This window comes from Pteronotus mesoamericanus, unplaced genomic scaffold, assembly GCF_021234165.1.
Source record: "Pteronotus mesoamericanus isolate MK-2021 breed Mesoamerican mustached bat unplaced genomic scaffold, CSHL_Meso_final contig_130, whole genome shotgun sequence".
NCBI classification, from domain to species: domain Eukaryota; kingdom Metazoa; phylum Chordata; class Mammalia; order Chiroptera; family Mormoopidae; genus Pteronotus; species Pteronotus mesoamericanus.
Genome location: NW_026555060.1, coordinates 11056639 through 11070699, shown reverse-complemented (window position 1 = coordinate 11070699; position 14061 = coordinate 11056639). Strand labels below are relative to the sequence as shown.

At 37.0% G+C, this 14061-nt stretch overlaps 1 protein-coding gene across 4 annotated transcripts in view; it reads right to left on the bottom strand.

Annotated features, from left to right (window-relative positions):
- Positions 1-14061, bottom strand: part of SVIL (supervillin) — a 215740-nt gene that overhangs the window by 194442 nt on the left and 7237 nt on the right. The window contains exon 1 of one of the 4 annotated variants that reach the window (XM_054592176.1): positions 10003-10194. The exons of the other annotated variants lie outside the window; for them this stretch is intronic. The gene's annotated coding sequence lies outside the window, so the exon portion shown is untranslated. Of the gene's footprint in view, positions 1-10002; positions 10195-14061 lie in introns of those variants that run through there. 4 annotated transcript variants of the gene reach the window in all.

Below are 14061 nucleotides of genomic sequence, written 5' to 3'. Positions count from 1 at the left end.
AAAAAGTAGTATTTTACAGATTAAACATGCTTTTAAGATAGTAATTAAATGGATTATAACCAGTCAAAAATAATGCAGTATATTTACAACTAATAATAGTGAAAGCCACTGTGTTAAGTGCTTTTTATGTATTATCTCATTTACTCTCATACACTTCTGAAATAGGTACTGGTATCATCCCCACTTTATAGATGAAGAAATTAAGATGTTAAAAGGATATATATACCCAGGCACGCGCGCACACACACACATACGCACAGGTACAGTACACATAGCTAGTGTATATCGGGGTATTATTTAAACTCAATCAGTCTGATCCTTTAAAATGAGAGGAAAAACAACTTTTCAAAATGTATAAACTTACATTAGTAGAAAGAGGAATCAGTCATCAGAAAAGAAAAGATTTTGACCCATTTTGAGAAGATGAATGTAACTAAGAACATGCAACTAGAAAAGAACAGGATGCAGAATATTTAGAAAAACATCTAATCTGGAAACAAAAGAAAAAGAGCTAATAGAATCTAAAAATAGGATTATCAAAGAAAACCTTCAATAGAAGGGTGAGAAGATAAAGTTATGGAAATTTCGCAGAACCCAAAGCAAAAGGACAAGGAGATGAGAAATTAAGGAAAAGATAAAAGACAGAGGACTAATCCAGGAAGCCTAACACATGACTAATAAAATTTCTAAAAACCATAAAAACGTGGAAAAGAAGAAAAGAACTCACCAAATAAATAGTATAAGAAAACATCCCAGAGCTAAAAAGAAGGGTGAGCTTTTAACTTTAAGGCTTTACCAGCTGTGGTCATGGCAGTTTTGCCTCTGGTGCCAAAGCAGCCCTTTCTGCCTTCCTTCACCACCCTGGAACTGGACCTGGGACTACCTCTGCTTTGCCATCCCACACAGGGCTGAGCTTTGTTAGGTACTGGGGATGGGGAGGGATGAGGAGGGAGTGCAAGAGGAAGGAGCTTCTCTGTCGCGTATGTGCTTGTTAGCTTGTTCCTGTGGTGCCCAGTGGCCAGCAGCACGTGGAATGCAGAACGCAGCACCCCTGCATGCGGTTTCCAGCGAGTCTGGCAGGCACTCGGAGGGCTGCTGCCAGTGAGGTGCAGCAGCAGCAAGCCTGGGAGCTCTTCCCCAGTCAGAACCTGGAGGCACCGACCAGTCTTACAGGCAGGCAGTGGGGAGATTCCCAAGTTCTTTGCAGGCAGTATGCGACTGGCCTGTGCGCAGCACCTGTCCAACTGCACTGGCACAGTGACAACAGAGCCATGCCCTGTCTAAGGGGGCTGAGCCTGTGCCTGGGGGTGGGTGAGGGGCAGCACCTACAAATGTGACCCTGCTCTTAGCTTAGAGGTAGTAGCTGCTCCCTGTAGCCACCATACCTGTATTCTTTACCATTCTCTTTTCCAGTTTAGTAGCTAATCCCATTATTAACCCATAGTAGTTAATCCCCTGCTGTTAATTAATAATTCTTTAAACTCTCCCTCTTCAAATTTCTGTGTGATTTTTGTCTCCTGAATAGACCCTAAGACATCTGCGGACTACCAAAGAGTAAATAAGACTCACACCCAGACACAAATTGCATAAAGTAATTTCATCCCGTGATTATTCACAGAGGTGGAGTTCTGAAAACATTCATAGTCAATTTAACTAAGGGGCAGCTTTCCCTAACACCCTCATTAATGGTGTAAAAATGAAACCACTTTCTTCCAGAGGCATGGGAAGACCACCTCTGCTGACAGAATGCCCATCCAACTAAGTCTGGGTCAGATTGCTCCAGAGGTCATTGGTGGGCAGTGGCCCACGGGAGGAGCAAGGTGAGCTGCAGTTGACTTACAGACCTTGCCTTGGCCCTGTCCCCATCTCGCAACCCATCAACTGTCTCTGGGGTCCGAACTCCTGCCCTAAGGCTTGTGCTCAGGGCCTAGCACAGTAAGAAGCTGCCCGGCCCTCGAGGCACGCTCATCAGATCCTTCAGAGACCACTAATTATACAAGACTTGCTGGGCTATACTCCTAGAATTCCTAGGTGCTATCAAACTGGACAAGGAGGAAGCAGCTGCAGAGTAAGAACAGTGGGAACCCATCCAGGTGTTGACATGAGGTCACTAGATTTAAATGCAATCAGCTCCTAACCTGCCCTGACCAATACAAGGACCGCTGGCCACACACAGCTACTTAAAATGTGGTATGTGCAGCTGAGGAACTGAATGTGAAATTTTAATTGATTTTACTTGTTTTTAAAAACTGAAGTATGTAAAATGTTTTTCTATTAAACGCAAATGTATTGCATTAAGAGGACTACATTTGACTTTAAATATCATATTGCTTAAGATGGTATTGGTATATCGCAGTGCATGACTGCACACAAACACATCACTGACCTACTTGGTGTTAACGAGTTTATTTAGTTTAAATGATTTTTTTCTACACACTGATGTAACACTGTCACATGTTCATTTCAATATTTTATGAAGACAGTGTAAACTACAGTGATAATTACATAAATCATAATTGGTAGTTAAATCGAAATACTTATTTTAATAAAATATTTGATTAAAATGTAAAACTAGTCTTACTACTGACATAAAATAAAGTGAAAATACAAAAGCTAGTTCTATGATCAGAACAGTAAAAGAAAAAGGGGCTGGAAGGAAAAAATGTCATAGTCAATGGCAACAGTAATTTACTGTGGCAGAGCAAAATGAAAACGCTGTTTATGAGATCAAAAAATCAAAGATAAAGCAGACAACTTCAGCAAAGAATAGTGAATTTGATGCTTAATTTCCTTTCAATAGTCAAAAAGGGGTCGATGAAATTAGTCTCCTGAAATCAGAATTAAATGGCCAACAAAAAATGTTTTAATGATTTTGAAAAAAATCTGAGCTTGTAACTTTGGCCAGCTATAAAGCATCTTGGATTCTTCAACAACAACAACAACAACAGAAACAACAACAACAACAACACCCACCATTTTTAGAAAAGGAGACTGTAAAAGAAATTTTTATTTAGTTATAGAAATTTGGTTAGAAAATTATGAAAAGATTTAAAAGATGTACAAAAACTGAACAATTTTTAATTAAGCAACCAAACAATTGCCCATAGAATATAAGACCTTTCTAATAATATGAAGGTAAATAAATTCTAAATTTTAATAACCACAAGCAGTTTTCTTTAGCTTTAATGAGTCATATAAAAATAAGACGTATTGCCCAATTATTATCTTTGGGCACTTTTCTCAAAAGGCTTCCAAATTTATGAAGAGATACTGTCAATTCACAGTCTAAAACAACTCAGGGCATAGGTATTTTCAAATCTGTTACATCTTTCAAAGAAGTATTTCAGCTAGATGTGAAAACAAAATGTTTCATCATGACAGATTGTGTTCTATGTTGGGTTTAAAATCTAGACTTCTAAAATAAAAAACTACTATATCTGTTAGTGCTTTATTCTATTATATGATATTAATTTGTAGTCAGCTTCCTGCAGTACAGTCTATATAAACTGTCATCATTATTGTTAGATTTGTTCTATACACACATACAAATACTATGAATCACCACCAGTGTATAGAAATTGATGAAAAAAAATGAATTCAATGATCACATCATTTTTGCCAATGATCTTTGGTTGAGTACGGAAAGAATTTTACAAAGATTCAATATAGAGTTAACTCCAATTCACAATTTTCTTTTAACAAAAAGAATGCTTACCAAATAATAAAGACAAAAAAATACCAGTGTGATTTATGATTTTTGCAGATATCACACTGTATATAAACAAGCTAAATTTGAAGCTCTAAAAAAGGAAATGCTTATTTATTAACTAGCTAGACAAATATGAGAATTTTTATCAAAATTTATACTTCTCATATGACAAGTAAAACAATGGCTTCATATATTTTTCCAACGTAAATCAATATGCAGAAGATTTAATTGGAATCAAAAGCATTATATAAATTGCCCTTAAAATCTACAAGAAAAATTTGAAGAACACTTTGAGACTGATAAATTTAGTTAATTTTCAATTTTTATAATACTCTTCTGAATTTGATGTTAGTAATTATGAATTGCCGTAAGTTAGTGAATTTATATAACTTGAGCAGACACAGCTTTGAAAATGATACACTTTTGTTTTAAATAGTAAAATTGATTCTTCTAAAAAAGATGAATTAATGTCAATTTGGATGCAAATATTAAGAAAAATTATTGTTGACACTTGATTCAGTTATTTGAAAATGTAAGCATGTTTTGAACTTGTTTACACAAATCTGCTTTGTCAACTACAGGCATACTTCAGAGATACTGTGGGTTTTGCTTCAGACCACTACGTAAAGCGAATATCATAATATAAGGGAAAAACAATCTTTTTGCTGGTAGAGGGTCTTGCCTTTGATTTATAAAAAAACATAACATCTGTTAAGTGCAATAAAGTGAAGTCCAGTAAAACAAGGTATGCTTGTATAAATTTTATGAAATCTAAATATAGACCAAGTATTTCAGATGAAAATGTAGTGTCTGAATTTAGAACTGCTAAAACTCTATCATACTCACCAAATTTCAAGACAGTACAATAGAAAGAAAATAAAATGTCCCTTTAATATTTTATATTGATTACATGTTGAAATGATAACAATTTGGGTATGCTGGGTTAAAGAAAATACACTTTAAAATTAATTTTACCTATCTCTTTAACTTTTGCAATTTGACTACTAGAAAATTTAAATAACATATGTGGCTCACATTATATTTCCATTCGAGTTAGAGACCCTAGCTACTCAAAGCAATTTTTTCCCACAAGCATCAGTATCACCTCAAAGTTTCTTAGAAATGCATAATCTTAGGCTCCAGCTGAAATCTACTGAATAGAATCTGAATTATATTAGAAACCCCACATTTGGCCAAGATGAAGTAATAAAAAACAGATTTATCCATTTGTCTGAGACATTTAAAAAATAAAGAAAAAATAAAAAGCAACCAGACAAAATATTTGAAACAATGCTTTTCAGGAGACAGGATATCAGGAAGCAAACGAAGTGAGCCTATGATTGTCCCAGCTTATTGCCTTAATGATTTACTGGCAAAGACAAGGGGAGGGAGAACCCTGAAAGATTCCAGCAGAGTCCCTAGTTGATGATATAGAATTGAAAGTCAGGGGAAAAACTGGCAGCTAGTGTTTGGAGAACAGAGGAGAGACTTGCACAGAGAGGATCTCTAGATAGCTACAGAGAGTCACCCTTGAGTATTTTAGCTGAGTTCCTTGGTCAGCACATGTGTGTGAGCAAATTACCTGTGGCTGGGGAAAGAAAATAATAGAAAGAATTAGAGGTAACACTGATTGATTCTCAGGACTAATAATAGTACTGTTTCCACCAAACACCAGATAGACTGGAAAACTTCATAATTCAGGGGCATCAGGTACTCAGAAAGATCTTGCCTCTATAGTGGAGAATAATTAGCCCAAGACAGCATTGTCCCAGTCCCACATAACAAACCTTAAAAGCAAGGTACAAAAGAACCAACTGTCTCCAACTAATAAAGCTATGTCTCAAACAAAGCTCAAGAATATTTACAGTAATACAAAAGCATCCAGAACCCAAGAAAATAATACACAATGTTTGGCATCCAATCAAAAATTACTACATATCCAAAGTAGTAGAAAAGTACAACTTATAGTGAAGAGAAATGTCAACTACAACTGACCCAGAATTAAAACAAATGTTAGAATCAGTAGACAAGGATGGCCATTCAAAATTTTAAGTAGTGATGTGAATATATAAAAACACAAATTAAAATTTTAGAGATGAAACCTATAATGTGTGAAATGAGAAATACACTGGATAGGATAAATGACAGAACAGACATTACAGAAGAGAAAATTAGAGAACTTGAAGATATAGCAATAGAAATATCAAAAATAAAAAAGCAAATTAAAAATTTTTTTTTAAATGAGCAAAGCATGTTTGAGCTGTGGAGTCAGCTCAAGCTTAATATATTGTACAGGTATTAAAATCCTGGCAGAGAGGGGCAGGAAATAATATTTGAAGAAATAATTACTGAAAAATTTCCAAACATAATAAAAATATAAATCCAAAGAAATAAGGAGCTCAACTAATCAATCCCAAGCACAAAAACACAAAGAAAAATACACCAAGACACATGTAATAAAATTGCTCAAACCCAGTGATAAAAAAATCTTAGAAGCAGAGTTAAAGGACAGATCACAGAGAAACAAAGATATGGATGACACCAGCTTTAATGTCAATAACAATAACAAGTAAAAAGACACTGTGGCAACATCTTTAAAAACTGAAATAAAAAAAAACCCCATCAATCTAGGATGTTATACCCAGCAAAAATATGTTTTAGAATTAAAGGAAACTATTGACTTTATCAGACACGTAAAAATAGAAAGAATACATCATCAGCAGTCCTGAAAACTAAGAAATGTTAGAGAAAGTCCTTTTTCCTTTTAAGCACAAGGAAAGTAATAGCAAGTAGAAATAAGAATATATACAAAGGAATGAAGAGACTGAAATTGGCAACTATCTAAGTAAATATATGATTTACTCTTTAAAAGAGAAGTGACTTCTAAAGCAAAAATAATAACAATTTATGTGGTGTTATTTACACGTGTAAAACTACAAAGTATGACAACAATAATAAAAGGTCAAAATGGAAGTATACTATTATAAGGTTCTTATACAATATTAAAGCGGTATATCACCTAAGGGCAGACTCTGGGTAGTTAAAAATGTATACCTTAAATCCTAAAGCAACCACTAAAATAACTAAACAAATATATAGAGCTAATAACCCATCAAAGGAGAAAGAATGGAATCATAAAATTGAAATGGAATCAATTCAAAGGAAGGCAGAAAACGGGAAGATAAAACACAGGATAAATAGGAAACAAATAGTTAATCATAGATTTCAAGCTAATTATATCAATAATTATATTAAATATAAATGGTCTAAATGTCTCCAATTAAAAGACAAAAATTGCCATATTGAAAAAAATAAAAGCAAGATCCAACTATATACTAGGGAGTATTCAGGTAAGAAACGCACTTTAATATAGATGCAAATAGGTTAAAAGTAAAATTATGGAAAAAGATATACCATACTAATACCTATTCAAAGAAAGCTAAAGTGCCTTTGATAACATCAAACAAAGGAGATTTTAGAGCAAAGAGTATCATCTAGTATAAAGGTCATTTCTAATGAAAAAGTGTCTGATTCATCAAGAGGACGTAATAACCTTAGCTCTGGCTAGTGTGACTCAGTGGATTGAGTGCTGGCCTGCAAATCAAAGGGTCGTAGGTTCAATTCCCAGTGAGAGAACATGCCTGGGTTGCAGGCCAGATCCCCAGCAGGGTCACACAAGAGGCAACCACACATTGGTGTTCTTCTCCCTCTCTTTCTCTCCTCCTTCCCCTCTCTCTAAAAATAAATAAATAAAATATTTAAAAATTTTAAAAAATCTATTCATTTTAACAACCAAATTTCCAAATACTGGAAGCAAAAATTGATAGAACTGCAAGGAGAAAGACAAATTCACAAGAAGAGTCACATATTTCAACACTGCCCTCTTAATATATTAAACATAACAAGTAGAACAAGTAGATTTTAAAAATCAGCAAATATATAAAAATTTGAACAAGATCCCTAGGTGAGCTGTATGCACATTAAAGTTTAAGTAGCACTGTTCTATACTACTCTTAAGTTCATAGTCAGGACAACTTTTGGCAAATTTTTCTTTTCCCTTCTAACTAGTATTATTATAACTAATGCTGTTTTGTCTGGTTTCCAGGCTAACTAAAAATTCAAGAAAATATTTTCAGGAAGGCTTAATTATAAAAAATAAATCATAGAATTTAGAGATGGTAGAGTTGAAAAATTCTGCACTTATCTTACAGACCTGGAAATAACTCCAGTCCCACCACTTAGGCTTAAACTTGAGATTAAGGCACTCATCTATGGGACTATACTGTGAGATATAGTCAGATAATGTGTAGACAATGCCTAATACATAGCCTACCACAGAATGCATGCTCCGTAAACATTAGTTCCTTTCCTACCAGCACGGACCAGTCAAGGTGAACACTCCTAGTGAAGAGATTAGCTATTCAGCCCATTTGCTTGCATAATCCCTGTAAGGATTGAGAAGGTCAATATTTTCAACAAAGCATGTTGGTTTCTCCATTCTGATCACTGAAAATTCTGAGATACCATGCAATTCAACCAATTCTTTTCTTTCTAACCCTTGAAGAGCTCTATCTATATATGGTAGTAATTTACATTCTTCTAACAGCTGCTGCCTAACAGGTCATAATGGATTAACAGAGAAAGGAGGAAGTGGGATGGCTTTAAAGCAAAATTTTAAATTGTGGCACATGATAAATAACCATAATTAAGTTTTTTTTAATTCCATTGGAAAAATTTCTATCACTTGTTACTGACTCAATCAAATCAAGAGTGGAAAAAACAGAGCTAGGAGTTAAAAGACATGATTTCTAGACCAGGCCCTGCTACCTGCTCCTTTATGGTTTGCACAGAAAGTTTTTCTTTGGGGCCTTCTAAGCTTTAATTTCCTCCTCTACAAGAGAAAGGTAAGACAAGCCCTGCTCATCTAATAGAGTGCACAAAGGATTAAAATAAGATGCATATGGAACCCTAAAACATACTTAAATATAAGATATTACTATTTTGAGTGATTATAGTCTTGGTTCCTCCTATTAATATAGAAAATCGAGAGTTAATTGGAGAAGAGAAACTGTTCAATATCAAGCTACTATTTTTCTACTTCTCAGATTTATGTACTCAATATTTTATCAGCAACCAAGAGTTTTTAAAAACTCCAAAATTTCCCGAAGTATTACTAAAAAGATTTCTTTGAAAGTAATAAAGAAGTACAGTAACAAGAAACAGCTTGTGTAACTTAGCCAATACTATATCAAAAAGTCCTAGAAGTTAAGAGATTTTGGCTTAACACCGGCCCAAACTTTCCCTAAAAATCCTGTTAGAACGTCAAGAAAACAATGGCAGTATTACACCCCCCAATAAAGCTGTTTAAAAAAAAAAGGAAGGAAGGAAGGAAGGAAGGAAGGAAGGAAGGAAGGAAGGAAGGAAGGAAGGAAGGAAGGAAGGGAGGGAGGGAGGGAGGGGGGGGCATGGAGGGAGGGAGGGAGGGGCGGCGGCCTTTAGAGGGTACACACTTTAGAACAAACACCTAATTGGAATTTCACTGCAAGTTAGACTCAGATGTGGGACAACTGATGTCTTTCACAAAAAGCAGGCAAATACTAAATCCTATTCTCCAAACCTAATGGGAACATATGCGCACTAAAAATTTCACCCCAGTTTGATGGTTTTATTCTTAAACTTTTATTACATTAGCACAGAACTGTACTTCTGAAATGCCCTATTACACATATGACCTTCACTGCGGTATCACTACCATTTATTTATCAGCTTAGCACACTGGGGAGTGAACATGAATGATTTTAGAGTTAGAAGATCTAGATTTGAATCTCAGTTCTGCAACCCATTAGATAAATGATTTTGCCAAGTCATTTTACCTCCAAACTACTCAAAATCGCTTATCTGTGAACTGGGAATAACACTATTTACTCACATGGTGGTTGTGATTAAGTGACAGCAGAAATGTGAAAGAGCCTAGCAGAGTGCCCTGCACAGAAATGTGTTCATAAATATTTATATTCTTGCATAAATGATCATCATTCATGATGAGTTATTATCATTGTACTTTATTGAAACTTCCAGTATTCAGTGTAAAAAGGTATTACTCTTAGCAAGAGCTATTTGTCCTACCAGACTATTTAATGATACTTCAGGTAATGATATGACATAACAGTAATAGAAAAAGAAGCTTAAAGAGAGAAATTTCCGCATACTATGAAATCGTTTCATCTTTTCAACTGTTTCCACTCTCCTACCTATCCTAAAACTAAAAATATTCAATCCGCGGGCATCCTCACATTTGGCGATGATAGGTCATTCATTCAGTGAACGTACGCACGAGAGACAACTCTTCCACAGCTCGGTAACTCTCCCCAGTTGTCCCTAGAATCAAAAACAATGGGAAAACTTTTTGGAAAATATAAGATGAAACAGAAAAGCCATTCTTGGGTAGCTATCAGCAATCCATGTGAATTTGGCAAGCAAGAGGATAAAAAGCTTGGAGAACAAAAAGGGTTGGGTGATGATTATGCAAACATAGCACTTAACTTCTTAAAGCCAATTTTTAGCTGAAATGGGAAATGCTGGCAAAGAAAATGTATACTGGAAACCATGGTTTCATGGTTATGGGGCAAACAAAACATGAGTGGGTTTATAAATGTTCATAGTTCTACAACCAGATGAAGGATATTACTATTTGAACCTAGAACCAGTATCTGTGCTCACAAGGAAAGTGAGATGTTTTCCACAAGTTTGCAGTTTCCTCTAAGACTTTTTTTTTAAAGAAGCCTAGACATGAGAGATGGAACTAATTTGTTCATGGAAAAAAAAAGTGCTTTCACTGCCTGCTGTAACTAACTTGTGTTTGCTTCCAACTCTGTGAGAACAAAGTATAGAAAACATGCCACAAGATGAAAGCTTTTAGTTTTTTTTAAAAAAGTGATGAGGAAGTCCTTTTTTTTTTCCAAACACACAGATGTTGGGTTTACATAAATAATCAACCAAAACATTTTTCTACCATATAATTTTCTTGTCAAGCATGTAATATGTTTTTGTTTTTCCTGGAAACTCAATGTCAGAAGTACATCATGATGATTGTTTTTCAACATATAGTTATAACTGGATAATTCTGAGGTCAGATTGAAAAGCTATATATGTAAATCTTATTTAAAAATCTTACATGAAATTCACTTTTAGAAATGTCATAGAGATGGTCTAACTTTGCTTGAAGTGAGTTCTCCCTAAACTTGAATTCATGGTGTATCAACTTTTCCAGGAATGCAGATACTTGGCCTTATTCTTAGAGATTCTGGACTTTAAAAAAAAAAATGCATTCTATAAAGAAAAGCACGTTTGCTTCCAAATTTTCAATCATGATATTTCCCCGTCGCGACGCCGTTCAGGGACAGCGGTCCTCCTTGCACCTGCTGTGAGAGCTGCATCCAAATGAGGACACACAGACACAGCCCTAAAGAAGCACACGCTTCTCAGTTTCTTGTTGAGCCCCAGAGTGATGGGTCCCGAAGAAGGCCACCCCTTGTCCTCACTGGTTCCCTCGGGAACAAGGCAGGATCCCACTTCTCTTTCGAGCCTCTCCTTAGGATCACAACAGGTTTATCAGAAATCCAGACTGGCAATCCTTACAAGGCAGAAAATGGGAGATGTGAAGAGGTAGTGTACACCTTGCTGGATGTCCAGAGGAGACTTGGGGCAGGTACAGTGCTCTTAGCTTTACTGCTGCTGCTTGATGAGGAAGCTACTCTTCCCTTCAACAGGCCTGAAATAAAACCACTTCCCTCAGCCAAACACAGATGAGAACAGCAAGGCAGGAACCAGAGGCTCCTGTGGCCGCAATGCACAGCACCAAGAAAAGAGGCATAAAATTGTGGGTACAGTCCCTCCCGGGGGACAGTGACCCTGGCAGTCAGTTTCTGCAAAGTTTGTCAGAGGGAAAAAAGAGCCTCTTTAGAAGTCCAGTTGGCAGGAGACTGATTATAAAGGATCCTCTGAGAAAATACATAGTTACAGACTCAAAGTCACTGTCTAAAGTAAATCCCCATGGTACATTTGACCCTTGAACAACACGGGTTTGAACTGCATGGGTCCACTTGTATGTGGATTATTTTCAGTAAATATGCTGTTGGCCCTCTATATCCCCAAGCTTTCCACATCCTTGGATTCAACAAACTGCAGCTGGAAGACACTATTTTTGATCTGCAACTGGGAGTCCATGAACGTGGAGGCCGACTATATGCATTGTTCTATGCCATTTTATGTAAGGGACTTGACCATCTGTGGATTTTGGTATCTATGGGGGTTCTGGAATTGATCCCCAACAGATCCTGAGGGATGACTGGGGAATCAAAAGTTATACGCGGATTTTGGACTGTGCACGGGTCCAGCACCCCAAGCCCGCATTGTTCAAGGATGAGCTGTATATCCTTTATATGACAGTGGGCATAGTCTGGAGCCCACTATACACTCTTTACACATTCCAGCTTCCTTCTTCCTCAATTACGTACAGTGATGGAGATGGACAGAAAGTAAACCTAAAAAGATACGCATGCATCCTTTTATTTATTGCATAAGGTTTATGACTTTGGATCTGAGTTCAAACTTAGGTTCTACTTATTACCTTACCTCATTTGAGGTACTTAACCTATCAAGGCTTCCACTTCTGTGATCCTGCTGATTAAAAGAGGTGCAGCATGCCAAACACCCGGCACCGGGCCCGGTGTACGTTACAGTCAATCCATGACGCTGCTCTCAGCACCCATCCCCCGCATCGCATCCTCTGTGTCTCCGTTACTCCGGGAATGTGCTTTCCTCCCGATAGTGGTGACGCCTCCTTATGCTTTTGTGTTTACAAATGTCTCTCCAGATTGTAAGCTCTGTGAGACAGGAGTCACTCTACATTTTCAATACTAGGCATGCACACACCCACCATGTGGTTAACAAATGTCTGCTGAACAAACTAGTGAATGAACATTCCATGTGATTTCTTTCTTTTCTTGTTTCTATATAATTCAATTTTAAAAACCTTTCTCCTGATGTTGTTGTAGATGGGCAACAAAACTTATGACCACATCGAGATCCTGCTGAAACACCAGTTAAAGAAGCTTACTGAAACAAAGATTCCTTGGTCTGGGAGAGCTACACTCTACTAACAGAAGCGCCAACCCCAGTGCTGTACGCAGACTCCCATATCTACTGGGGCGAGGCAACTGGGCTCCCTTCAGACTGGGAAGTTCAAGAACCAAACCACATTTTGGCAGAGGTAAGCATCTTTTCACTTTTTTCAGAACTTAAAAGAAAGACAAACGGAGAAATGTAAATTAGCACCCCAAAAATCAGACGAGGAGCAATTTCCATGCAGGGACTAAGTACCAGGTGGGATGGCCCGGGAGCACATGGCAAACATGCCAGCGGGAGCCTCATGGGGCCTGGGTGTTATCCCTGTAGCTCTGGCTCCCAGCAGGCTGAGGCCACCCTTTCTCACTGCTTCCCACAGCCAACCTGCTCCAACTGGGACCCTGAGGATGCTCCTCCATGTTCAAAGCTTTAGAGAGGAAAAGTAAAATTTCCTAAATCAAAGCTCTCTTCACACTGACTCTCCATATATTTTCATGGACGTGGGACCCCTGCTAGGAAATAGCCCCACGAGCCTCTGGAACCAAGGCTCCAGCGCAGTCCCTGTATGACCATGCACTCCTCACTTACATGCAAGCCAGAGAGGCCACAAAGCATAAGCTGCCTTCTAAGATCTTTCAGAAATATAATTTTTTTCTGAAAAAGAAGCAAATGTTAATTCTGCTCTGTGTATGTACAATTTCCATTTGCAAGGGAAAAGTTATCCAAAAACAAGCTCATGTTTCAGTTACTTTCCAGGTACTGCCATGTGAAAGGAAAGCCAAAATAAATTTCAAACCCTTTTCCTCAAAGTTCAGGCCTTTGAAATGCCCTGATCTGACCAGTTTCAAAACTGGTGTTTCCAAGTTTCAGTTCCAAAGAACCATTTTGTAAGAGCAAATTTGCCTCTAAATTTTACAAAAAACAAAAAACAAAAAAAAAACAAAAACGTGCTAGAGTATTAGCGTAATGATTATACCTGAGGCAGGTGGCAGCCAAACAGGATTGGCTTGGACCACAGACTGTAAACTGTTGAGAAGAACAGATACAGCAGAAAGGATCTACTTCTTAAGAAGCGTTGTCAAAAGGGGAGGAAGGACTGTATATCTGAAAGTTTCTAAGAGAATAAATCCTAAAAGTTCTCATCACAAGGAAAAAAAAAATTTGTAACTGTATGTGATGATGGATGTTACCTAGACTTATTATGGTGATCATTTCGCAATATATAC